This window comes from Zonotrichia leucophrys, chromosome 6 (genome assembly GCF_028769735.1).
Source record: "Zonotrichia leucophrys gambelii isolate GWCS_2022_RI chromosome 6, RI_Zleu_2.0, whole genome shotgun sequence".
Lineage (NCBI taxonomy): Eukaryota > Metazoa > Chordata > Aves > Passeriformes > Passerellidae > Zonotrichia > Zonotrichia leucophrys.
In genome coordinates this window covers 23178516-23204941 of record NC_088176.1, presented here as the reverse complement: position 1 = coordinate 23204941, position 26426 = coordinate 23178516, and the positions used below count along the sequence as shown (strand labels likewise).

Below are 26426 nucleotides of genomic sequence, written 5' to 3'. Positions count from 1 at the left end.
ATCTGAATATTCATGAAGCAAACCTTTCCCATGAGGACATTGGTAATAAGGGGAAAAAACCAGCAATTCAGTGTCTGCACACCATGAGTCATCCCTTCCAACACCACAGCTGTTAAGTACAATTTTGTTAATTCATTTGGAAAACTTGGAATTTCAAGTTTTCACATATATACTGACTTGTGAAATAAAATTGCCAGGAAGTAAAGATTTTAATGACTAGAACAAGTAACTTCAACTGAGCTTCTATAAAGCATGTCCTAAATGTCTGAGGTGATATGAAATGTACTTAGGATTTCAAAACATTTTAAGAACACCCATATGGACAATGATTCAATGTAGGGATAAGTGTAAGGGAGTGTTAACTAAGTATAGGTAATTATTTACATTAATGTAGTATCTTTCTTTGCATATATAAAATAAATGTGTATCCAAAGAGAAATTTCTTGAATTAGGATAATTTAAGAGCCATTTGAAACTCAGAAATATGCATTACCTTTTTTTTTCCCAATGGCACTGCTCACAGCTGTAATTTCCATAGCAATGAAAAGAAAGGCATCTGAAATGAAAGTGTTAAGAATAACAAGCTTTTTCCATTTCACTGTTAAGAGCAGTACAATAACTGCTGAAGTTCAGAAACAGCAGACCTGAAAAAACATTATTTTTATCACCTGCATTGCTAAAATGTAATCTGTGGCAATTTGCCCAGGCCTCCTGAGGTTGAATCAGAAGATACTACTGTTATTCCTCCCAGCACTTGTTGTTTGTGCTAGTCTGGGCACGGTTTGATGTCAAAAAACAGGCTTCTACTGCCAAGAGGACAGGTATTTAATGCTGGAATAAAATACACTGAACCACGGTAACCTCTAGCTTTGACAGTCTACTGCCTTATATTGGAATTATTATGAAACTTGGACATATATTGTACTATTTTTACCAGCTGAAGTTTTTTTTTTACATTATTTGTACAATCATTAAGTTGCAGATGATTTCTTCAGGTTCTGCAACTAATGACAAGCAAGTATTCTTTTCCCATACAATAAAATTATTCATAACCAAATCCTAGTGCTTGTGCACAGTACAAAAAGGATGTCCCAATGGAGGAATAACATGCTGAGCAAAGGTTAACCAGAAGGTGTTATGTGTTGTAAATTCCAGGAATCTGCTTTACCAAAGCCATCTTGGCATTCTGGAGAACAGGCTTTTAGAGGTTCTAGGTTTTGTTCTCAAAGGATGCAAGCATTTACATGTCTGCTTTCTACAAAAATCAATAGATGAATTGCATAAAAGCCCCAGCTGAAGGCAAAGCATTCCCAAGATAACACAAATAATTCAATAATGTATTAGAATTTCCATTTCTCATCTATATAAAACAAATTGTTTTGAGACCTTTACTTTCTTCTGAGTCTGACACAATAGGATGTTGACCTGCTCTCTTAAACAAATTTATGGAAAGCATAAGACCTCACCTAAAAAGTATGGAAGTTTCTTAGATGTAAGGGATTGTGCTTGGTACAGACATCACGCCCTAAGCAACCCTTCCTAGGCATTGCCAGCCTTAACTGTTCGCTGCACCAGCTATGAGGAGCAACATATTACAGACACAGCTGCACTGAAACCCACAGGCTCACCAGAACACAGCTCTGGTTTTGCTCTGTCAAACCAGAACAACAATCACTAATAAGGATTTTGCAATTGGTTTCAGCAAGAATAGTTTCTCATTGTGTGAACACTTATAAGCTTTTCTGATCAAGCTATCTGAGGCTACCTTACTGATTCATCCCCAGAGAAGTCATTTAGATTTTCATCTTTCTACATCAGGCAAGGAAAACTGTATATTTTATGCATTAATTTTATTTCCATTTTCTAGCTGATATCTTGTTTGGGCTGCTTCTTTTGAGAGCAATAATGGTAACCCTACATGTCAATAAATATTAGTTAAGTAACAAACTATCAAGAGGTGAGTTCTAAAAAGCAAAAGTTTTAAAAAGTAATTGCTTTCAATTTTTGAGCTTTATGTGACAGAAAAATCTGAGAACTTGCCACACAGAATCAATTTGAACACAACAAACCTTTCATTCATTTTGCAAGCAGTTGTAAGACAGCATTCATGGCAACACAACCCTGGCAATTAAGAGGCAGATAGCAAGCTGAAGGTGCACTAACAAATCCAACTTAGATGCTGAATCTTCTCTATTGAAATTTTTTTTCTTATTTTCTTCTCACCCTGGTGCTCCACAGCACAACGGAACATTTTGTCTCTTATTGTGTTTCTTGAACAGGTGTGCTAAAATAACTCATCTTTTAAAACAGGGCATTCAGGATTTCAGATAATATGATAAACCTTTTTATATTTTTTTTTATTAAATGCATAAAAACCTACTTTCTTGTGCAGAAGAGTCTGTGCCTACATTTATTTCTGCATCTATTCATCTATATGTTCCCATAGGAACATTAATTTGAAAATATTTTGGTTAAAAGAATCTCAGATTAGTCACCTACTCTGGCACACCAGGACTAGATTTACTGTTTCCATTAGCCCGTGAACGCTGCAGTGTCCTGTTACCAATTGCCATCCTGAGTGTGTTTTGTAAGCAAGGCCACGCTACACTTGTGGACCAAATGGTGTATGCCAAATGATTATGCAGGCCTTGAGGCACTCTGAGTGTATAAACATTTACACTACAACAGATCTTTGGCCAAGTGGCCAAGTAATTGATTACAGGGCTATGAATGTCACTGGATTTTAGTTATAAAAATCCCATGACATTAGCTCTACTTCACGCAGAATTTGCACTGGCAGTTTTTAAAAGTAACATACTCTTAGGTAAATCAGAAGCAAGCAGTCCCTGCAGAAAATCATGGAGAACAAATAGGAGCAGGTCTCACCCTGGCTACCACTTGTTATGAATTCAGAATATCTGACAATTAGGCAAATGCATTATGAAGGTTCCCTGTTTTGCTACAACACAAGTGAACATGAGGAGGTCTTACCTACATGAATATTATATAAAACCACAACAACACTGACCTACATTAAAAAACAAACAACAACCAACCCAAAAGAGAAAATAATAAAATACATCAGAAATATTTTAAAATAAAATCTGTTGAATTCTTGTTTTAAATACAGACTTTGAATAGAAAACGTCAAATGGTGGACAAGAGACAAATTATTATAGGAAATATGTTTTTCAGTTTTAATTAATTTTCCCAACAAATCTTAATTAATTATTTTGAAAGGTAAGGAAAAATTCTGTGGAAAATCAGGAGATATAGTGATAGTCAGCTGTATAACATTAAAAGACAGAGGCACCATTTTTATCTTTAGAGGTGGCATTCTTAGACACACATACGATAATGAGGAGCCATGCAGAAGCATATTGGCCTTTAGTTTTAACATCTGCAAAACACCAAGTCTCCAACCCATAAAATCATATGGACAGTTAACTTTGCACACTGTGTTAAGCGTCTTGACAGAGCATGTCATTCAAAAATCCACATAAGAGCACATTCAATGTGCTTCTCTGGAGCTGAATCTGCTGTCCTGATTTCTTCTCAGTTTAAATATTTTTTTCCTTTTGCTGCTTAACTGTCCGGTTATCTCGGCTGTTTGAGGGGCCTGGAAAGGCCCGAGGTGGCCTTGGGGCAGCCCGCGTATCGAAGGACGAGAAGAGGCTTCAGTTCTTCTTTCGGTTTTTATGTTTATTAATTGTTTATCTAAAAGATGTTCTTTCAGCCGAACAGAGATCTGCTCAGCAGTCAGCCATGAGCACACTCTCTGCCCTCCAGGGCAGCCACGTATCTTTATACCCATTGTTACGTGTACAATATTTATCATTTTTCCCCAATACCATTTATTCTTATAACTCGGTGCACTCTCAGTAATAACCAATCCGAAAGTGCCACCATCACCAAAGAAGATGGAGGAGAAGAAGAAGAAGAAGAAGGACAGGACACACCCCAATTCCTCCATCTTACTCCTCTAAACCCCCCTGTACATAAATCCTAAACCCTATGTCTCACCCTCTAATTAACTAATCCCTTCACCATTCACCCTGGTGAAGCCCTCATCCTTGTCGTCTCCTGTGTAGGACCAAAGTCCAGCCACCAGACACTTCTGGCAACATTCCAGGACTCCCGAGCCCCCCAAGGTGGTCTCAGTGGCTCAGCACCTCAGGACTGAGATCTTGAGATCCGACACTTAACTGGAAGAAAAAAATGTGCAAGTGCAACCTAATTTGATTCCCTGCATCAGAAACAAAGGATAAATTCACCTCAAGTGACTGATAGACAAAAGCAAGCTGTAGGTTAGAGACAATGATTTTTACCATTGCCCTTGTTTGTAAAATGACTATCTGTCTAAAAGCTATGCCTTTGCAGGGCTGATGAAGAATGTGCTGCATGCACAGCATTTGTCACAAATCTGCTCAGTGTGTTGATCTCAGGAATAACAATACATGCACTCTAAATGTGGTTTATAGACACTGTTCTCCATATGGTAGGTGATTATAGGTCCTCCTCCTAATTTACTCAAATTTCTGTATTATTGGTGCATTTTCCTTTCAAACACCACCTCTGGCAGAGATAAACAATTCTGCAAGCAAGCAACTGTGAGCATCACCACATCCACAGTGACAGCAGTGGGTCAGGAAGCCCATTCCAGAGTTCTGAGTTCACCAGGTAACACCATGGCACCGACGGTCTCCAAACCCGGATACACTCATAATAAAAAATGATGCATTGTTCAGAGTTAGTAAACAGTATGCAAACCTGGACTTGTACAGCCCTTGTTGTATTTATAAATGGTTTATAAATGGAGAGAGTGAAAAACTGAACAGGTAACAATTCTGTCCCTCAGTTTTGATTGTTCCTTTAAACTTCTGAGCAAAACCACCCAAGAATGAAGTTCTGGCTCTAAGATCCAAACCTGTTTTCTAGAACAACAATACTAAATGTGCTACTGATACCAAAAGTTGCAATCCAAAACGCAACACGTGAATTGAACTTTTCTGCGATATAACTAGAAAATAATTACAAAGATATGTGGCATGGGATATTTACATTAGAAGAGCACCCAGAATTAAACACTGTTCAAGCACTCTGTGACTGTTGGGAGCAATGCCAAGCTGCTTCCTGGCCAGTCAACAGACCCAAGGAACACAAAGGTGGTTTGGGGTTTGTTTTGCTTCCTTTGAAGTCCTGCCCTGCACAAAGGTTAGTCAGACTACACTGAAGGTCTCAGTACAGCTAATATGTTTTTCTTTGTGCAGGATCTGTAATTGGAAAGCATTTTGAGCAGCAGGAGGGTAACCAAGCAGTTCTGAGAGAAAAGTAGTGCATTTCCTCTGTCACAAACAAGGAACAAATCACTTTTAGTAGTAAGAAGCCAGCAGCAGTATCTCCAGAACACATGTGGAACAGAGCTGCCACTGTTAGAAATGAAAAAGACTTATTGATCTTCTAGTCCAGCTACCTGCAAATTTAAGACTGTACTCTACAGGATGTCTGCTATTGTTTATTTTCTAGACTGGTTTCAGAAGACCACATATTGGTAATCCCACCACTTTCCTGTTAAGTTTTATTCCAATTTTTACATAACTCCCTGTCAAGAGGAGGTGAAGAGGGTGAAATTGTTTGTTATCCAGACTTTTTTTGAATTCCTTAGACTGTATCTGAATGTCCCTCTAAATATTTTTTTTTGTTTACCTACCTAGATAAAGTTTCTTTTTCATCTTTCTTCACCCAGATTTAATATTGCATCAGGAACCAGCAGTCCTCTGAGTGTTCATTCTGGTCAAATGACCACCACTGGACATTTTCTGGTCGCCCATTGCAGCTCGTTAATTTCTTTCTTTCTTTCCAAGCTCTGTGGGCAGCATAATTTTAGCAATGAGCTGTCCAGGAAGACAGGCACAGCAAATAAGAGTAATCTAAGAGTGTAAGGACCTAATTAATAAACTAGGAGGAGCATGTAAATGCAGAGTGTCAGAGCTTAAAATGAAAACAGGGACAAACATGTTGGTTTCTTGGAACCTTTGTAATTGTTTCATGTCAGAAGTGCCCAAGGCTAACCAGCCTTTAGTGGATTGATAAAGGACCAATGTGTCGGGTCTTATTTAGTGGAAGAACCCAATTAATTATTATACAGAATTAGATGCCATTTAGCATTGCTTATATTACTGATGACTTGCTAATTTGGCTGGCTCTGATGTAATTACAATTAATTTACGTCCTTAATCCTAATGCTCTAACCTGGCTTTGATTTAATCAGGCGATGTGGAGGTATCACAATCAAAGCAGCATTGAGGAGCTCACTGCTAAAAAGAGATAATTACACCTTACAAAACATATCCTTCCCACCACTGACATGTCTTGAAATACTGAATCAGAACAGTGAAATTCTCAGTCAGAAAATCTCCAATGGCAAAGCTCAGAGAAGATCTGAGACCACTGCCCAAAACTCTTCTTTTCCTTCTCTCAGAACATGTAAGAACAGTTCTAGTTATTCAGCTGCAATCTACAGATCTTTGGATAAACCCAAAGAAAAGCAAATCTTCATGCCATGCCACCAAGACACAAGAGGTGACAGACAGTAAAGCTGAACTGCCTGTAACATCTGGAAGAACACATCAGTGAAAATGAATATAACAGCAACCTAGAGCTCAGCTTCAGCTTGCCTTGATGAGAAGTCAAAGCAAGAGAAACTAACAATCCCTTTATCTTGGGGATACTGGCCTCCTGCACCCATTATGCATCCCTAAATGCCAGCTCCCCTTGACCCTTCCACACTGTCACTGCCTAGAGACAGCTGTGCCCTCTCTCTTATCCCAGAATGCACAGGATTTCTCTATAAGGAGTCCTAAAGGTGGGAAGGTCTCTCTCTCTGAGCCATTCCTGCAGCTGTCAGAGAGGGCCCTTGCTGTTGGATTGTCCTCTGGTGCCAAGGAGAAAAGCAGTTTTGAGGAATCAGTCTTCAGATGCTTTCTAAGAAACTAGATGTAAGGCAAGCCTGGAGCCACAGAATTTTGCTGTAAGTTTTCTTACCTTGCTTCCTGATTTCCCCTTGGGTTGTACATCTGTCCCCAGACCCTAACAATACAATGTGGCCTCTACCTGTTATATGTCTCCAAAGCTAAACTATTAATCTATAAGTGATTAAGTTAATTTCATTAATTCTTGAAGAAATATTTTAGCTCATTCATTCTTTAGCATATAACTGAAATGTGCTCCACTATGAAAAGCTTCTTTGCTGTTGCAGAATTGAAAGGCACAGAAAGTCTCTCTCTGTTCCCTGTCTTGGAGACCAGCCTGACAAAAAAGACTTCAGCTGAAAAGACTGCCATAGTAGAATGCACACAGGGACAATGCAAATCTGCTTATTCTTTTGCAAACAGCACATCCTCTTACAGCCCAGAATAGCACATGTTAGTGAGGTTATCATAACACTGGAAGTTAAGACAGTTCACAGGCTGGAATGCAAGAAACTGTTGAGTGTGGGGAATTTAATTTCAGTTATCCTGGTTATGTTGCTTTGCAGCCATTAAACTGTTCTTTTTTCTTATAATCTTACTGCTGTGTAGTGCTGTACTGCAGTTCGAAAACAGTGAGCTTACCATTACTGACAGCAGCCACAGCAACTGCTGTACCTTACTGTCCCGTGTTTTGCTAACTAAAAGCAGGACATTTTTATGAGAAAGAACATTAGCTTCCACTTTTGCTTGCTTGCTATGATACCTTCTAACTGCATGCAAGGTGAAGATTGCTTTAGGACCCACAACTTCCCATCTTTTCTTTTAGCAGTTCATAGCAAACAAGCTGTGCCCAGGTGTAATGGGAAGAGAGCAGCATTCACCCCTCATTTCCTCTCCCTTTGTCTTGTTCATATTACTGTAGTCAGACTCCTGCACACTCAAGTCATCCCAGCTCAGTATAACACTTAATCTTATCAAATATATGCTTAAGTGCCACAGAAGTCCCTGAGAGTTAACAGGATGTTTGTATGCTTTGTTGCAAAGCAGACTGTCAGAGACCTGCCTGTGTGCTCTTCATGGACGGATTGTCTCCAAATTGTTGCAAGCACTTTCATTAGTCAGTCTCTAAGACAAGCCTGCTTTTATCAAGTTGTCAGATTTTGCACAGAGGGGAAAGAAGAGAGGGTAGTTTTGAGAGGGAAGGAGAGCTGTTCCTTCCCTGTGCATGCAAACATCTCCCCAACAGCTGACAGAACTGCAGATGTGTTGTTTTGAGATGCCTGCTCTCTCTACAGCAGGCATGCTCCAGAGGAGATAATGGCTGCCATCCCACCGAGAGTGCTGTTATATGATCCTCTTTCAGTTATTTGAAATATGGACTTCACTCAGAGGATTCTAGGAATAGCTGCTCCAGCTGTTCTGGAGAGATAGAAAGCTGTCACAGGAGACATTGTTAGACTCTGCTAAAATCAGCGGCTGCACTAAAGATCTCACATAAACTCCTTAATGGTTTGTACCATTCAGTCAGGAGTCAAGGAGAAGTGAAATGTGGTCTGTGACTATAAGGCAGTTTGTATTCCATGCATCAAGGCTATGCTTGTGTTTGGCAGACAGAATAGGAAAGACGCTAAACGGATCCTTTTATCAAGTGTCTGAGCAGTTGCTTGATCTAAGAGGTTTGTATACCTGCAACCAGCAATGTAAATGTCTGAGACAAATTACAAGGCAGCAGTAGTGTTACAGTGAAGGATGAAAGTGCACACAGAAAGGCAAACAAGCAAAGCATTACAACAGCCACTTAATGGCAAACACATTTATTAACATCAAGCGCAATGTTTGTAGGTTTTCCCTGCCACAACCAGCTGCAGATGCCAGCTACTTAAAAAGATGAAACAGTGCAGTGAATAAAATTGAGGGATTTTTTTTTTTCTCCAATGTAGTCTGCCTGCATTCTTGGCAGAGGAAGCAGGCTCCTAGCTCTGCCTTCGAATGAACAAAAGGCGTGCTGGCACTCAGTGAGCAACTCGATTTCACAAGGCCTCCTGGGAAGGCTGTACGGGAGCATGGCTCTGTGTCTGGCAGCTGCATCCTTGAATAAAAAGAGGAGGAGGAAAAGGGCAGGAAGGAAAGAGCACACAAGGTCTCCATACCACACATGAGAAGCTTTTACACACAATCAGACATCCTTGCCCCAAAGTATTCAATAAAAGAAGTGTTCAAGGTGAACCACTATACTTACTGCACACCACAGCAGCACATTTCACCGGCTACTGTTCTTTTATTAGAAACATTTCTCAAAGGTTTTATTACTACTCATAGATTGTAAGGGTTTGGGGTTTTTAAGTATAGGAAATACAGTGAAGTATAAGAAATAAATACAAATTTGAAAATTTGAGATACTTTATAAGGCAAAAATAATATTCTTTCCTTTTACTTTTTGCTTTTACTCAAGAGAAATAAGTAGTCAAAATCCAAGTGAGAAACTGTCCTATTGCAGCAGAGTACATCAGTTTATTTCAGTTTAAGGTATTGACTCAAAATAGGTATTCTAACCATGCCAGTGGTATGACATGGACAGAAAACAGCTACAAAAATTAATGCATGACTCAGTGGAAATTCAGACAGAGACAGAGATACTCATATTAGTACTGGATTATATCTGAAACATAAGAGTGTGAGATAAACCTGCCATATATATGATACTGATTCTCATCAAGTCCTTAATCTGGGTAAGCAAGGTACAAGTAAAGGATTGCTCACTTCAGAACCTTAAAAATATTATCAAGTTCAATGTAGTTAGGACATTTTTTTAAAAAGGCACTTTACTTAAAAAGTTCCTCTGCGTTTCAGAGTCCTAGAAGAAAACTTCTAGACAAACTAGAAAAAAAGGAGGGCAAAATTAGTATTACCACAATAATACTGGTGTCTCAGCACATTTCCAGGATTGGTCTTTTCATTTAACTCCAGTGCATTTAGACTCATGCAGAGAATTAAATTAATCATTATGCAATGGGAATCAGGACAAGTTTCCTTAAGGGCATATTGATGTTTTATCTCTCTTGTTCATTGACAGATGTAAACAGGAGCTGCAAAAGAGTGAGAATCTCTTCTCTTGCCTATTTCACATTCGTAAATCAAAGTAGGGCTTAATCTAATACTCCTGTTCTTTCAGCTGGAAAGAATGAGGGAGGGCATGCACTCTCTGAGAGTAAACTGGCTGTGAGGCCAAAGAAGAAGTGTTCAATTCTTTAAGGAACATGGTTATTCTAATAAAAATAAACATCTAGTTATCTGAAACCACCGTCAGAGAAAGTGTTTATTTTAACTATTAGCTGTACCTGGTGGATCAGATTAATTCTTCCTCCTACTCTGAATATATATATTTTTTAATCATAAGTAATTCTGCTGACTGCAGAAGTCATAAGCAAGATTGTTGTGGTTGTGAATTTTAGACAATAGAGCCTTTAAAGAAACAACCCTAAGCAAACAAACCAAAAACCCCACAATCCAACTCAACCTTCATCATGTTACTTGCATGCCAAATTCTCACTAATTAGGAAGTGTTTTCTGCATGAAATACAAGTTGCTCCTATCTTGCAAATGTTTCAGGGAGTTTATGAAAATTATGTACCTCAAAGAAAATGGTGTTGGATAGTGTACAACAGTCACTTCATTTCTTTGTTGGCTGATCACCTTGGGTTAGTAGTTTAAGTAGCTTACTCTCAGCAGAATCAAGTAATCCTCCCTGATCATCCACTTTACATCTTAGCAGCATTTCCTTATTCACCTTTAGCCCAGTTCATCTGAACAGTGATGAATTTGATTCTCTTGACATAGTTTCTCTGAGTTTGCATGCAGTATCTCATTGCAGTGCCTTACTCCAGCTTGTGTGTCACCAGTGGCCCACTCTGCCATCGCTCTTGGCAAGCCAAGCACACCACACGGCAGCTCTGCAGCCAGGCCCCTTCTCACAGACAAACTGAACAACCACCTTTTATAACAGACATAGCATCCACAGCAATTGGCATATTTACTTCTAATCAACTTTTAAAATGGCATCATTCAGCTGTGCTTAACCACATTACTTAATCTGCAGTCTGCTTTGCTATCGATTTCTTATACCCTCTACAGATATAGGACATCACTCAATACAGCATTTTCTTTACCTAACACATTTATCTGCCAGCCAAAAAGCTGAGAAATTTAGTAAATATGTTTGTAAATTTAGGATTACAGCTCTCCTATAAATTAGTTGATAAGGCTATTTACTGAAAACATGCAGAACTATACACACAGTATTTTCCAAAAAAATCTCTGAAATAAAAATTAACATAAGGTACTAGAAAAATTAGCTTGGTTTAAAAAAAAGAAAAAGCTAAAACCAACTAACATATTTTTCCTTAAAGAAGACCCTAGCTCTATGTCCAAATTACTCTTATTTTCTATTCAGATCAGAGGATTTTCAGAGTTCATTGTTTTGTGTGAAGAATGGTAATTCTTGATGACTTATGAACAAAATAAAGGAAGATACATCTGGAAAGCTGAAAAAGTGGGAAATACTATATTTCCACTTAATTATTAGTTATGGGACAGAAAGAATTATGGATTGGTCCAGTGAGGAAAGAAGAAACCAGAAAGAACACAGAATGCTTTTAGATATTTATCAGTTGAAACCCTGACAAAAGCATGAAAAGAAGTTGCTGTGAAACATTTCTGCTCTTTCTAAAGTACATTTAAAGTGGACCTCACAAGTGGTACACAGGGTTTTCAGCTCCATGAATTCCCAAGATCTGATATTAAGCAGTTACATGGGAACCTCATTTTACACTGAAATCTGAGCACATTTCTATCTCTCTTTGCAAGGCGGGACATCAAGTGTGTGGCTTGACTATTCAAATTTGAGAGCTCAAATACCAAAATCAAATTTAAAAAAAACCCACTTAATGGTAACAGTCTTGTAAAGATATTTTAAAAAAATTGCACAAATTTTTGTACATGGGTTTCTTCATATTTGAATGCCCATTTTTCTCAAAATTGAACTTTTTAAAGTAAATTCTAGAAGAATAATTCTTACTTATACTGCAACAGTAATGAGTGCTTCTTGCATTAAAATAAAATTATTATGTTTCAAAAAGTAGCTTAGTTCAATGAATTTAAACTGTTTGTGAAATCATTACCCACAAGTCATGGAGAACTCAAAGAGTGGTTAAAAAAAAACCCCTATACATTTGGTAGAAAATATGCACATTCCTACAGTAAGTATTTAAATAGTCATTTAGCATGTGCATTCTTCTGACTGTAGTGTAGAGTCCATGATTCCATATTCTGACTTTAAACAAGTAAAAATCTTAACCTGAACAAAAATAGACTCTAAACCAGAACAGGCCATTATCAAACTCTACATTTCATCAAAATTAATAAAACACCCTTTGGTTAAGAAAAAAAATGTGATATGACTTATTAACCTCTTCAAAGAAACTCACAACATAAATTTCATAGCAGCTGCTTGCTCACATCACTGAAAAGAAGAGCTAAGCAAACAAAACCTTTGCCTATAGGGACTAAGCTGTAGTTAAATATGTTTGGTTTAGCATTCACTTCTGTGCTAACTTCAGCCAAGTTGTTCAGTTTAAAGGGAATGATGGCTGTGAATGAAGTTAATATTTTCACAAAAGATGAAATTTGAAAGAGCCAGTGTGGAAACCTGCTCTTATCAACAACTATATTCAATCAGGGGATTGTGTGTGCAGTCAATACAATTCAAATTGCAAATATAAACAATGAATAGCAAGCACTCAAAGGACCACTGACAGAAAACACGTTGTCAGCAGTTCACTGCCTGAATTATCTTAACAACAAACATTTGCTGAGTAATTGCAATCAACAAATTTGTTGAAACACATCCAGTTGACAGACAATTTATCAACAGGAAAAAGAAAGATAAACATGTGAAGAATCTTTGTAGTTCTTTCATTAATATTTGTGGTCCATCTTCACAGATTTGGAATTTAGAAAATTACCACGGGCCCTCCTGCCTCTGCTGTGATAATGCCACTTCTAATGCTATTTATAGCAGAGTTACAAGCTACACACGTACAGGTAAACAGCCTGTATCAGATAAGACTTTGTACTGTAAGATTATCACAAACACTTGCTTTATTTGCTTATTCTCAAACTGTGTATGCACTTTAAAAGAGTAATAGGGTCAGGTGAAACACTGAAGAGGGAGACTGCTCTTTTCCTGGAAAAGAACAGTGTGCTTGGAAGGCCAAAACAGCCTGTGGGAGGTGGCACAGAAAAAAAGTACAGCATCATTACAAAGCACAGGGATTCTGATGCTCACATGCAGAAGCAGAGAGTTTGCTGGAAGTCCCAAGGAGCACTTAGTGATCCATCCAGGTAATTGGAATGTGTGTTGCTTTTCAGAAAGTCACCATGGTGTATCTACAGAAGCATTTTAATAGCTCAAAAGTGCACTTTTTAAAAGGAAATTTCTCAATTCTTCACTATTTCACACTCTTTCATACATCACAAAACTCTGATGGAACAAAAGATATGGATTCCTTCTGAGTGAAATTACACTGAAAATAGTTTTACAGGAGCAAACCTTGTGTGCTTTGGGCACATCTAACCTAAAGGGAATTCAGTCTTGCAAGGTATGTGGGTAGATGTCACTGTCTCACCATCAAATATTTCCCTCTACAAAAACACCCCTATTGCCCTCCAGTACCTGTTAACATGGATGTAGCTTGAGGTGATGGAAACCAAGCCAGGAAGTAAAGATATATATACACAGTCCTGATGAGATTACGGTATAAACCCTGTATTCTGTCTCACATGCCCATTTCAAGGTTTTCTTGGTGTTAAGTAGCCCCTTTTAAAGTATAGTAAAATTTGGGCTTTTTTGGATTTACAAGCCTTTTGTGTTCTGACAAAACAAAAATGTATAGTCAGATTTCAAGGTTTACTTGACCACCACTTGGTCATCTGAATGTCATTCTTTGAATGCATTTGCAATTTAGAAATCAATAGCAACTGGAAATAAAGTCCCACACAAACATTAGTAACAACAATGTTAATATTTCCTACTGACTAGAAAATGAGAAACCTAACTCCCCATATGTAAAAAGGCAAATAAGCAAGACCCAGGGAACTACAGCCCAGTCAGTCTCACCTCAGGAGCTGGAAAAATCGTGGTGCATGTCATAGTTTCCACCTGGAAACTGTGCTAAGGCCTATGTAAAGTAAGGAGGTCATTGATGAAAGTCAGCATGGCTTCACTAAGAGAAAATTGTGCCTGACAAATTTGGCCTTTTATGACTCGGTTACACTCATGATGGATGATAAAAGAGTGACTGATACGTTCCTGGACTTGTGCAAGGTATTTGGCAGTGCACTACATGACATCCTTGTCTCTACATTGGAGAGACAGGGATGTGATGGATGGACTACTCAGGAGATAAGGAATTGGCTGGATGGTCACACCCAGAGTGAGGAAGCTTGAGTACAACACCAGGCTGAGTGGCGCAGCTGGCACACCTGAGGGATGCAATACCTTCCTGAGGGACCCTGGTGAAGAAATGGGCCCATGCAAACGTCATAGGTTCAATGAGCCCAAGTGCAAGGTCCTGCACCTGGGTTGGAGCAATTCTGAGCAAGGGCTGGGCAGTGGGAAAAGCCCTGCTGAGGAGGACTTGGAGTACTTGTGGATGAGAGGCTGGAGATGACCTGGCGGTTTCCACTTGCAGCCCAGAAAGCCAATCGTATCCTGGGCTGCCTCAAAAGCTCTGTGGCCAGCATGGAGTGGGAAGGGTTCCCTTTCTCTAATCTGCTCATGAGATCCTACCTGGAGCACTGCACCAACCAGCTCTGGGGTTTCCAACATAAGAAGCACACAGATCTGCTGGAGTGAGTCCAGAGGAGTCACCACAAAGATGGTCAGAGTGTTGCAGCATCTCTCCTATAAGGAAAGACAGAGAATTTAGGCTGCTGAGATCTGGAAAGAGAAGGCTCCAGGAAGATCTTCTAGCAGCCTTCTAGTACTAAAGGGGGCCTACAGGAAGGCTGAAAAGGAACATTTGAAAAGGCCATGTAGTGACAGGATAAGGGGGAATACTTTTAAACTGGTAGGGGACATGCTTAGATTAGATGTTGTGAAGAAAATTTTCATCATGAGGGTGGGTGAGGCATCGGAACAGGTTGCCCAGAAAAGTCACAGATGCCCCATCCCCAGAAGTGCTCAAGGGCAGGTTGGAAGATGACCCTGTCCATAGCAGGAGAGTTGGAAATAGCTGACTGTGAAGGTCCCTTGTGACCCAAACTATTCCATGATAATTGCTAGTGGAGCAGTATTCTAGCTCTTTTATCATGCTCAGGCTGGTGTTTGTGCTTTCACCTATCTATTTGCAGATGCAGTCGTGGTCATATGCATACCCTGTTGACAAGCAGGTGACAAGCAGGCTTATTTGGTCCATCATTTCAAAGGTATTCCCAGCATTAAGCCATGCAGAGTATGCTGCATGCCATACGGAAATAATAAAAGTAGATTAAGATATTTTTTACATATTAATGTATAAACTAAATTCCCATAGACTTAATTCATTGCAGCACTCAGAAGTGGCATTTTTTTTCCTTCCAAAATAGAGAATATTTATGTAGAAGAGAGTAGGTATGCTTGGGAACAAGCAATGAGTATAAATAAAACTAAAGAAATCAGAGAAGACTTGGCATAAATAAGCCAATTACATAGACTCTTGAACTGAAATCTTTAATAATGCGTAAAGTAAAACACAGACATGCAGCAGAGCTAATGCTTGCAAATGAGCAAGTCTACGATGTGGAAACATTTTCCCGAAGCGAGGCTAACATAAAGAGTACAGTATCTAAAATGATCTCTCCAAAACCCACCCCAAACCAAATCATGAACCGAAAAAAATTAATTTAATAATATAAAAATATATAAAGAAGAAAATCTATTCAAATTGCATTTAGAAAAATTTCAACTGGAAAGAAGTTGAAGTCCAGTGGAGACCAATATATCATAATAAACCTTCTGTAAATAAATTATCATGTTTCCTCACAGACCCCCTTGACAATTTAAGATCTTTGCAGCCCATTCTCTCTATTGTAATCCAGCTAATTTCATTCAGTCACTAGGTAGGCACGTGGTTAGTTCAGCTCACAAGGGTTCCTGGGGACAACTCCACTGTTCCACATTTCCTCCTAAATCTGAGTTGCCATAAGATGCTGGAACAAAAGCCCTGAGCACTAAAAATCACTCTACAATTGCAGGAAAGCTGAAATGGTGTAAATTCCTTCCCACTAATACAGAAATGGAATTGAGTGGAAGACTGCAGTTAGATGGCAAAGGGCAGCTAGAACTCTCTCATTTCCACCCGAGTGCTCCTCCTCAGGCTGCAGAGAGGCGCAGAGATTCTGTGTGGGTTGCACGGGGACAGGCATTGAGATGCTGCAAGGACACAACGCCAGTCCTTGGTAGCTGCTTTGCACAGCACAGGGCAAGGAGACCTCCTCACACACTGGTACCCTCCTAAACTCATCAAGGTGCCACATGCTCGCTGGGAATTGTGACTCACAGAATAAAATACAGAAACTGAATTATGCCACAGTTTCTAGGGACTCAGAAAATATGTTTTCCTCTTGTCTCATATTGCTTGACTTTTACAGTGATGTGAATATTGGAAGAAAGTTTAAAAAGAAAGTTGATAGCCTTTGTATGGTGTCAGTTCTGTGACCATCTTCCCTGGCCATTAGCAAATAGTTGAGCTTATTTGCAATATTTAAAATTTATTACATGGAATTTCTTGCCTCACAAAATGTTTCAAAATTAAACTTTTATTTATAATACATACCATAAAAGAGTATTTTTAAAATACTAGTTAATATGTTTGGGAATAAAATTTAGTTCCATCAAACCCAAAACTCCATTCAAATACTTTGATTTTTTCCCCACATAATGCATTAGGTTTGATAAAAAATTAACCTTGGATCTTTTGAAATGAGTATTTCAGTAATTTCAAGATATTTAAGCATGGTTTCAAGTATTTCAAAGTTTTGGAACACTTTAGAAAATTCCTCCAACATTTTAGAATGAAAATTTGAACTTGACTCACATTTTCTCATTTTTTTCCACATGAAACCATATTTGGTGAGAAAATGTGCCAAGCTTTAAGCAGAACATTATGTATTCTATTACATCAAGGGGTGATTATTTTGTGACTAGTTTAATATCTCACTTCAGGTCACACATGCAAAAGCTGTAGTCGTTTTACATATTTTACCTTTTGCTTTATTCATGAATAAGGAAGTAGGATATTATAGGACCTGACCTGTTGGTCAAACTTCCAATAGCAATTGCAAGCAATTATGGCAAGGTGAAATGTCACTGTGCACTGAATCCCTCCTTGTTACTCCATCTACAGATTGGGCAGAAACCATCTTTGTTTTATAATATAGTCTGAAAGAATTCCCACCTTAATCAAGTAAAAAAATGTAAAAAACTGAATTCTCTCTACACTAGATTTTCACTGCTTGAAGAATCTTCAAAAACTTATGTTATGTTTCCTAGATGTATTTACATCCCATAATTTTTGTCATGGGACTCATTTTAACCTGATGCTTGTATGCAAAAAATACAGGACAGATTATTTTTTTAAAATATGTACTATACTGCTTATTTAACGATATAAACACTGATAAAGTTTTGGCTATCTGAAAAAAATCATTGATGCTGTCTAACACCACCAATTTCCATCTGTATGTTTCACAAAAATTCAGCCAGAAACTGATCCACAAAGCTAATTACATATTACCAGTTATGAAGTCATGCATAGATTTTTCAAGTTTATTTTATTCTTTACACTATAAACCAACAGGAATGCAAAAATTCACTCTCTTTATATTTTATTATCGATTATTATCTAATAATTATCAATTGTTTGTTTCTATTTGCAATAAAATCAGTTTACTGATTTCCTTACAAATAGAAATAATGAGAAATGTAAAATAATATACTGTGATATAAAATAATAAGTGTCTCTTCTGAGATTCACAAATCCCTCCAGCAAAATTAATTACCCAATAACTGCAATTAAATTAAATCAAAATCCAGCACCATAAAGCTAATCAGCCCAGAGAAAATAACTCCAACAGCCAACTACCTGTAAGGTCCATCCCCTAGGATGCATCCTGCAGTTTTTTTTCTACAGACTGATGCATGACCAGATAGAAGAAATTCAGGCCATGTGGTAGCAATGGAGTAATCAGGTACAGAGAGTTAGATCTCTTCACAGAAAACATCCTTACAACTCCCTCTAGCACTTCTTCATGGCAAAGACCATCCAAATTGGACATCTGAGGGAATTCAGGTTGTGACTGCAAGGTCCTGGAAGGACAAAAATTCCTTTTGTAACAGGAACTTCAGTGTCTTAGGGCTCTTAATACCATCAACAAATCTTCGGGCACATGTTTTACGATTATCAGTTTAAAAACGACCTTCGTGGCGATCTTCAGGTATCTACTAGTACCTGAAGCAGATCCAAGATCAGAAAGGTCAACATGCTTTAATGTCCTATGCTGGAGTCACTTTCTGGCCAAAAGAAGCATGACAAAAGTCTGGGGGTGAATGGCAGGAACCAAAGTGATGGCAAGGCCAAAATCTGTCACCATCTCTCACTTTATTCTGATAGATGACCACCTTAAAGTATAGGACAAGAATAAGAAAAGCTACTACAGAAAGAATTCACAAGGACAAAAAATAATTCTAAATTATGAAATACTTAAAAGTTACAAAAGAGACATTTAGAAACAATGCAGGTTTTGAGGGGTAGGATAAGGAGAATAAAAAGTTGTGGCAGGGACGTAGAGAATGTAATAGAGGAGACTAAGTAAAATGACATAGAGAATTTAAGAATTGTGCAGGGTGTGAAAAGCCAGGAAAAAAAAATCCACTGTCAAGCCAAGACACGAAGCAGAGATGTAACCATTCTTATCTGTACTTGAGGGCATGAAATAATTCCTTTTTTAATTTTGCTTTTTTAATCCTGTCAATTGGAGCTGTCACTGTGGATGTAATAGCAAGTACCCCGATCACAATATCAAAGACTCTTCACTGACACTCCTTGAAATAGCATTAATATCTGCTCACTGTGGGTACTACATTTAAATGTTCATGTGCAGTGCTGTAGCTCCCCCTTAGTCAGGTATCAAGCTAATATTTCACACTCTGCTTGTAAAATTATTAACAGCTGGCCTAACGTTAGAGCACTGGAGTGTGGTTTGCTAGAACAAGACACTGCTAATAAGACTATTTCCTACTCTATCATGTTATTACTGACTCTGTATTTCCAAACATCAGAATTGGCCTTTAAAATCAAAGCAGGATTTAACTTTCCAAGAACAACGGGCCTGAACCAAGATGTCAGGCTTAAATTATGGGGAAAGACAAATTTAAAATCTGAGTTCATGAATTCCACAAACATTCTCAAAAAAACTCTGGCTAAAATCCAGGAAGAAATGTCAGGTAAAAGAGAAATATTGAAATCCAGGTAGAAATAGAGAGGGTAAATTTGTGATGATCCCCACAAGATCCAATACTTCACCGTCTTGGTTAATGCTGTTTCATCACTATCCTCAGACCCTTGCTCTCACTCACTTTGGCATACAGAAATGACAGGGACAGGAAAATTTAAAAACTACAAAGTCTTATACAGCAATACAGTAATTACTAAGTTCATGGACAGCTACATAAGAGAAAATGAAATCACATGATATGCAGAGGTCAAGCTGGTGTATAGAAAAGAGTAGTTTTATACCTTAAAGCAGTGGACTGCTTTAAAATGCTACAAGTTTCCTCTGAAAATGCAGATGATTAATACTGAATGACCTGGGGACTCCTATCTGCTTAAAGGATGTAATATCTAATTGGTTCACTGGATAGCAGGCAATTCAGAGGGGATCCATTATATTATCAGTATATATTAGAAATATAATAAAATAGATAACAAATTTATTGCTTACATGAAATATTTGTCTAGGTAAGTGATAAAGGGAAAGATAAAACATGTCACTCAGAAGCAAATTAAATAATTATATAGGAAGAGACAAGGTAGCTACTGAATTTGTTTTGAAAATAGTATTATATAGTTTGGGTGGTTTTTTTTGTGATTGTGGTAGCACTAGGAATTTCATAAAGCTTCATTAAAATTTGGTGTGTGCTAATAGTTTTCTGTAGGAGCCTAAATAGATTAAGTGCTTGTGACCTTCAGTCTGGATAAGTACTCTCCCCTTGGGAAGTGTAAAGCTGAGTGTATGCTTACATGGGCAGTGAGATTGAAGTGATCTTTTCTGGGGTCAGGTAATGTTCTTAAACAGATAGAAGGCAGTGTTGTGCTTAAATCCTTACCTTCTTGAAAATGCACTGAATTAAAAATTTCCTTCATTACTTACCAAGGAACAGGAATCAGGTGTCAAAGAACTGATGTCTTACACATTACAGAATCATAAAAAGCACTAACAGCAAACCCAAGGAATAAAGCACAAGAGGTGCAGCTCTCACGAACCACTACAACTGGGGAGGTGCACAAGTTAATCTGACAAGAAACATTTTCTGACAGTAAATGAATTTGCATTCATTTACTAATTTGTAATGCACATTTCAAGTTGATTGACATAACTCCTTGTAAGGAAACTTAGTCAATACTCAATGTTGTGTTTTATAGTATTTTAAAAAACTGGATTAACACCTTGGGAATGCATAGGTAAATCTAGAATTCCCTTAAAAGTAACAGAAACATCAAAAAAACCCACCCAAAAATAAAATTTAAAATCTAGGGATTTAGCAATATAGAAGATTAAAGAGTTTCAGATTTTGAGAGCCTGCTCAGGGGAAAAAATTCCTCTAGATATTGGGAATTATATAATCTTAATTCTGAGAGATAGTAAAATTTCATATTTACACACAGACTATGAAACAGTCATGCTGAAAGTAGCATATTATCATATAATTTTTGTTTCATTCACATTTAGTAAAGCTTTTCCACTTGGGCTAACATCCTTAATTTTGCAAAAACCACTGTGGAAATTTATGGGGTCAGGATTTGTACTTCACCTCTTCTCCAAAGTACTTATTAATACTGAAATGTTGCACAACAAATTAAGAACTGTCTGAGAAAGGCATTAGCCATCTGCTCTGTTGCAAAAATTACTTCTATTTTTCATATACATCTACCACACACTTTTAGCTATTTCTAACAAGGCAGAGATCAAGACAGAAATGTGGGGGTTTTGTGCTAGCTGAGTTCAGGGGGTGCTCAGGAGCTGCACCAAAATCTTTCATGTCTCTGCCCCCTGCTTAGCCCCCACTGCCTCATGTTCTGCACTCCTCTCCATTCCCAGACTTTGGCAACTCACTCTGAGCTCATTTCTCAGTTTTCTATGGAGGACAGAAACCATTATCATATAAATATCTAAATTGCCTTAGAGCGATGGAAGTACTGCTACCTGCAGGTAGGTATGATGCTGAAAGCTGCTAAGTGGGTACTACCAACTACTTTTTATTTTCACCCAGGCCAGGAATGACCTAGGGTCTGCTGACCAGATAATAAATTATCTCTTTCCCTAAATTTCCAACACTTTCTTAAATTTTCATCAATAAAAAAGAAAAAAAAATAGTGAAGCACTTACTAATTGAATGAGTGCAACTTTCCAAGTTATGAATTGATATCCAGTGCAGGCTTTTGCATTGTTCAGCCAATTGCAAAACATGAAAAACATGTATGTAAGAGGGGAATTAATCTTTTAAAGAGCCAATGACTGCATTAGCTCCTTTAAAAGACTAATTCCCCTCTTACATGGCCAATGAAACTTGATCATTCTCTGGACATGAGAGAACACAATCTGCAGAGTTCTGATTTGGTGATATGCTACACTAAACTTTCTGCACTGCCAGCAGGTGCAGTACAGCCAAGTACATTAATTTTTGGCAGGAGATCTCCACAGCACCATCCTCCTAGTGTTGCCACTGACCTCTGTGGAACAAAGTTACAGAATTTTTAAAAATTTCTGTTTAGAGATGCTGAATATCAGTCCCATGTTGTTTTCAGCTTTTGCTCTCCTACAAGTCAAAACATTCACTCTGCTAAGGATGTTTGGATCCATACAAACACAGCTTTGTTGTATTCTTGAATGTGGAGGCAGGGTTAACTGTAAGCATAGTGTGTGTATAACAGTGTCCAAAAGGCACAAGTTAGCATCTAGGCCCAGATCCAAGAGACAGACTGAAGCAAAGACTCCAGAAATTATATGATTATACATCAAAGAAATTTAAACAATATGCTTCTGATATTTTGTATTTCAGTGCTTTAAATGTGAGATGATAACATTTTTCAAGACCAAAACTCAAAGGACTTTACCAAATGAGTTAACCTTGCTGTACATGTAAGGGAAGGTTTTGCAGCCTATGAATCCAAGTGCATGAAGTAGCCTGAGAATACCACCATCAGCATAGATGCAAACATTAATAAAGGTAGTTGGCTCAAAGGGATTTGCTTGATGTTTAACTTTGTAGCTTACTGTGAATCTATTGTGAAACAAAATACTTGAATGTGTGTTTATTACTTATAGAAAGAATTTGATTATATAGTCCAATACTGTCATTGCTCTCATCTCTAACAGGATCACCTAAATTAATTTACACAATAATCTGAAATTATAAAAGCAGATATCTCTCTTAAAGGGAGTGGGCAGACTTCTCTGTGAGGCAATGGATTTAACAAGAATCTGAAGAGAGAAAGGACACAAAACCAAAATAACACTTGCTAGGTTTAAATGTTAATTATCCTTCCCATAGCCCTTTGCTACAAAAAGTCCTTACTGACCATAATAACCAATGTATTCTCTGTAGAAAACCATAGAAAACTACTCATAATAATGGATTAAGGTTTTAAGGTAATATTTGGCCAATACAGTAATATTGGCCAAGATCTCGAAAAAAATTTATCTTCTTACATATTTTTAACTGAATTTTGTAGCTGTTCTATCTCTGTGTAGTTCTCCTGTGCAGCTACCAGCAATATAATATTTCCTGTTATGTCAAATGAGGTTCACACTGACTAGAAAGATGTTTCATGACATGATGGAAACATTTTCATACATTTTCATCTCTAACAACTTCAGAAACCATTACCATACCAAAGATGACAGGATAAAGAGTATTTGTGCAGCAGAATCTAGACTATTCAAAGATGGAAAGAACAATAAAAAATCCGGATATTTAATAAAGGAACACATGCAAACTTTCCCAATGATTTCTCTGGTATTTTTTCAATTTCCTAGAATAAAGGACATCCCAAATCCAAAATTTACCTGTGTAAAATTAATGCTTTGGAAGTTCATTGCCTAGTTCTCTTTAAGTCAATGACATTTACCCAATTTAATGACTTTTTTTCAAAGGGAATTTTCTTCACTGTGAGGTTCCAGGTCATGTCATATTAAAGTGCTTTGTTTTGGTTTTCCTGTAATTTTTTAGTTATGACAGAGCCAAAAAGATAAATAGGCAAACTCTATCTGCATATCTGTCCCAGTTTAATTTTTTTCATAACTGTAAAAATCTCCTCCTATGCTGAAAAGAACACTACAAGGAGCAGAATCCCTTTATTCTCTAGGACTAAATTAACAACCCTGCAATTCAGAGGCATTTCTTCTCCTTACATTGACTGCATCTATAGAATGTGGTTTCCACATATTTCCAAAAAGATCCCCAGAGGACTGGCACTTGAAGCTTATGGCTAAAGATTGAACAATGAAACAGGTCAGCTTGTCCTAAGAAATCAGGTCATTCAGCTGCGTGTCTTGTTATCATTTTGACAACAGGGGCGGGGGGAACAGACGCAGTTGTAAGGCAGCTCTTTGGGAGAGCCACTTACAGAGCACAGGGAAATGGCAGCACTTCTACTGTGAAACCAAAGTTTCATATTTAATACATGGTCCAGTTACTATGGGTGCTGGCATATCTGTTTTTAAAATCTATTTACCAGGAGAGCAAAACTTGAAAGTGATTTCAGATTAGTGACCCCACATCTTGTTGCTTTTTGGCGGGGCTTTTTTTGTTTGTTTTTCTGGAGGCAATGCAGCACTATTAAAATATTCACTGTGGAGGACATTTTTTTGCTCTGGATGTTTGCAAGAACAGATTGAACAATCACAAATTAAACAGTGACATATTTATTTAGAGAATTTTAGCTTGTGGTAAGATGCTCAAAGCTTGAAATGGAAATTTGTTCAGTACCTATACATACTCCTATGGTTACAGAATTTCCTTTGCTTAGTTATAAACTCCAGGGGAAATACAAGATTTTCTCTGTGGACACCCACAAATAATTCTGGCTTTGTCCTTAAGGTCACAGAAGCTCTCCTGAGATGGAATAGTTCTGATATATTTTGTCAGTCTCCATCCACAGGTAGCCTAAAGTGAAGACAGTGGTCTTTGCACAGACTCTTACTACACCCCTCCCTCAATGAAAGCAACCAGTGTGGAGAATGAATCAGAAGGATACTGAAGAGAATTACAGGGATGCCTGATGGCTGCAACATCTTCTGTGAATGCCAAGAGAGCAGGCAGCTTGGAAGTGAACTTTTGATCTCCTAATAAGTAGAAATAGATGGAAATTGGAGAGCTTTTCAATTTGTTTGACTTTAATTTAGCTGTATCTGGGTGTATCTTGAAAAAAATAATTTTGAATGAAACATTGCTATTTGTTGGAACCTCTAATTTAACTTCTGCAGACAAAGAGCTTATGCACATGTGCACAAATGCATATACATCCGTATACAGTAATTTTCCAATGCTTTGTTAATATCTTCCCTTTCTCTTGAAGTAGTTAAGCTCATTTTATATTCAGAAAATAGGAAGAGTAACAGTTCATGTAACTGCAAATAAGAGAGAAGGTAGGTCTGTTTGAGATGCTTTTCACTGAAATGCAATCATTATCTGAAGATGTTTCCAAATCTCTAAACTAGCAAATAGAATAGAACATAATCATATGACACATCCAACACACCTACTGATTCTGATTCTTGACTTACACCTACCTGACAACACACAAGTCTAAGTGTGAAACGAGAAGTTGTGAAAATGCCATCAGGACCTTCTATTGGCTTAGACACTGCAGATTTTGCCAGAGGTACAAAACCAAGAAACACAAGAGAGCAGGACCGATTTTGCCAGAGGTACAAAACCAAGAAACACAAGAGAGCAGGACCAAGCATGGTGTGAAGATCACCCCATACCTGGTACCCAGCACAAAGCCAGACAGTTCTAGGCAGATGAAGATCAAAACACACATGATGTGAACAGCAAGGACTGTACATTTGTATGTAGGTAGATGGGCTGGGTTGGTGGCCAGGAAGCTAAACACTACTGAAGAGTGTGGGGCTGTGCATGTTATATTTAGAGAGGAGTAGCTAAGGCTGTTTGCTTCCAACTCTCTGGACAGCCAGGCTGCACTGCATTGCTCTGTGACCAGCAATGTGCAGTACTTTACTGCCACTCCACTCACAAATCTTCCTGAATAAAGGAAACCAAATTAATGATTGGTGCATTAAATCAGGTGTCTCCATTAAGGGTCGCATATTTTTTGCCAGAAGGTCTTGGAAGGAAAAGCCACAATTTAAATTGTGGTTTGTTTTTTTTTTTTTTTTAAGAATGGCCACATTTACCAAAAGAAATGTTTCACTGTAGTTTAAGTAAATTACATTAATATGAAAGAGCCTGTAGAATTTTAAACTGAGGTACTGACCTAAATCTTTACTAGAACAACATAGATGACTTCAGAAGATTTACCTTGCTTTTTCTCTCTTTAATTTTGCCAACCAACATTTTGTGCTGGTGTTTAAATAATCAGCTACATTTAAAAAAAAAAAGCTGTTCATGTCTGTTCCCAGATGAACTCAAAATTGGGAAAAACAAACCAAATTCCAACTTGGAGAGAATCTAAAGTCTGCTTTAATAGACTGGAGTGCCAGGCCCTGAGATGTTTGCAATATTTAAGCTGCCACCTAAAAACCTATGAAATGATGCTTAGCTACATCTTCAGAAAATATTTTTTCTCTGCTTCTCAAAGATGCAGAATCTATTGAAAATACACCCATCAAAATCTGTACTACTTTGATACACCACTTCCTTTGATAGTAACTTGTTCTGTATTGCATCGACCATCAGGCATTCAACACATATGTTGTTCATGAGGCACCAGATTCAAGAGAATAAGAAGCAGTTGTACCATTATAACTCAGCTGGCATTCAGCAGTAACAATTGCATTCATTTCAACAAGCTTGTCTTTTAAAAATCTATTCTCCTCTATTCCCCTGGGGAATTCAATATAACCATAGCTAGGTGCACACAGTACACAAAACACCCTTCAACTTACTGTGAAATT

The 26426-nt window shown here is 37.8% G+C and overlaps 1 long non-coding RNA gene across 1 annotated transcript in view; it reads right to left on the bottom strand.

Moving 5' to 3' along the window:
- Positions 1–14185: 14185 nt before the first annotated feature.
- LOC135449670 (uncharacterized) overlaps positions 14186–26426 on the bottom strand; it is an 88021-nt gene continuing 75780 nt past the window's right edge. Inside the window, exon 4 of the long non-coding RNA XR_010440815.1 lies at positions 14186–14931. This is a non-coding gene — a long non-coding RNA (uncharacterized LOC135449670). The remainder of the gene's footprint in view (positions 14932–26426) is intronic.